We start from the raw sequence: 2,453 nt of genomic DNA on the forward strand, positions 1-2,453 counted from the left end.
GAGGGTAGTAAAGCGCTGGCAGGTACCCAGAGATGTTGTGGAATCTCTATCCTTGGATTTTTTCAAGACCCAGATAGGCAAAGTCTTGGCTGGGATGATCTAGTTGGGGATGGTCCTCCTTTGAGCAGGGAGTTGGACTACACCTACTGAGGCCCCTTCCAACCCTAATTTTCTATTCTATAAAGCCTACCTGCAATCAAAACTGAATGCCAGACAAATTATTGTAAGATGAAACAGAGGTTTTCTACTGCAAACTTCACAATGATGTGACAATTTTAATATGATCCTATATTCACAGTCTGTGGATTATAGCTAACTGTTATTTGCTTGTATTGTGGAAGTACCTAGAGGCCCAAACTGAGATCATGGTCTGTTTAGGCAAGGCACAATACAGACAAATAGAAGAGTCAGTCTCTGAGCACAGAGCTCATAATCTATATATAAAAAAATTAGAGAATATTAGGAAGCAGAATCACCTCAGCTTCAAAGATAAGCAATTGAGGCCCAAAGAAATTAAATGACTGATCCAGGGGTACAAATAAATCTGTGGCAGAATTGGAAACTAGACTTAAATCTCATGAATTGCAGGCCAGGATATTAAACATAAGACCATCTTTCCTTCACAGGCACACAAATCCTAACATTATCTTTGTAATATCCGCGCTAAAATTGGCCATGTTTCACAGACTTGCTTCATGTTATTGGTTTTTAAGGGTAAACTTTCTGAAGGCATCTAGCTCCCATTTTCAAGAGTGATTTAGGCCCAGGCTAAATCACTCATATAATTTATTACACCTATTAGGCATCTAAGTGAGATTCTATTTGACCTTGTCCCAGTCCTGAAAAATCCATTAATGCATCTAGTTTTGTAATACTCTGCCATCTTATCCTTACTATTAAGTCACAAAAGGCAGCAAGGAGGAGGACCCACCTACCTTTTAAATGAACTACTCTTTAAGGGATTCAGGTGGGGCACTTAGGCACCTAAATCCACTTACATGACTAAAAAGTAGAATCTAATCTTGTGCTTACAGCCTTGGTCTCGTTGAAAATGAACAAAACTCAGTTTTCTAGATGGCAAAATTTGTTTTGGGCCTGTCTATCCTGCCTCCATGCAGAGCCCAGGAGCATGCTTTGCACAGTCACACCAGCTCAAAAAACACCAAATCCTTGACATGAGTGCTTGCTCTGCCCTCATGCAGGCTCCCCCTCTCATGTGTGTTTCTCAGCACATTCTCAGAACTACTCTAAGCTGGTTGCACTGGCTCATTTCCAGGGCTTGGCATGGACTAAGGAGTGAAAGTGTGGGACATGGCAGTCCAGGGTTTGGCATGGAGTTCCCTTGGGTTCCCAAGTCATTTTGAACTTTTGACCATTTTACCCTAAAAGCAGTTATAAGCTAATTTCTTTTCCACAACACCCTGCCCACCCATTATCTCAATAAACTAGTAGCTGGCACTATGAAAAATAGGAGGGCAAAAAAGTGGAATAAAAGAAGTCATATGTCCCAGTGTTCAATTCGGTATTGAAATTTGTGTGAATGCCAAATACATATTCCATTCCAACTCTTTTAAAAACCTTTGATTTTTTCTCTTTTTTTTGGCATAGACTAAACGTTTTTGACTCTGTATGTGGAGAGGAAGGTGTGGGACTGTTTTTCAGACTAAACTCATTCTTGGCCTAATTGTAGTCTGTAAAATTCCTTTGAGAAACTAAAAATTAATATGAGAAGGTGTGTATAATGTAACCATTATAAAGGAATTCAGTCAGTACTTAGATACCCTGAAAGACAGGTTCTGAATTAAGCAGAATGCATGCAATAAAATGTTACCAAAATGATTAGCATAAGTAACTGAAAAAATCTGATTATAAGAAGGCAAAGTAGTTTAACACATGACCACATTCATAAGTGTGAAATATTATAATTCTATTGTCTATTCTTTCTGTGAAAAGTTAGCTCCTTCAGGAATGTCTTAATGAATAATAAAACTGACTTGATTTTCCCACTGCAGTCAACTTTGCTGTCAGGCTATTAATGATTCATAATGACTGTATGCTTAATAGTTTTATGCCAGATAAAAGCAGTCCAACAGAAGCAAGTAGCCAGTGTCACTCCTGTGACTGCTCTCCTGATATTTTCAGCAATATTGGTAAAAACAATCACTAAAAATGCAGAACAGCTGAGTTACAATGGGAAAATGGTTTTAAATCACTCAATAACATCAGTACCAAAGTCATATAAAATTCTTTATTGCATTACCTCTGTTGTAGTGGAAAACACAGAGGACTAGATTGCATGCTGTTGGTAAAAATGGCATATTTTCCTATTCATATCATTTCATATTCTTGGATATATTATTTTCATAATGCAGTGATTTGGATAATACAACTAGCCAATGTTTAAATGAGAACACAATATGTACTCTGAGAATATCTTAGCAGAATAACACTCA

The sequence above is a fragment of the Alligator sinensis genome, unplaced genomic scaffold, assembly GCF_000455745.1.
Source record: "Alligator sinensis unplaced genomic scaffold, ASM45574v1 scaffold241_1, whole genome shotgun sequence".
In the NCBI taxonomy this organism is placed as follows: domain Eukaryota; kingdom Metazoa; phylum Chordata; order Crocodylia; family Alligatoridae; genus Alligator; species Alligator sinensis.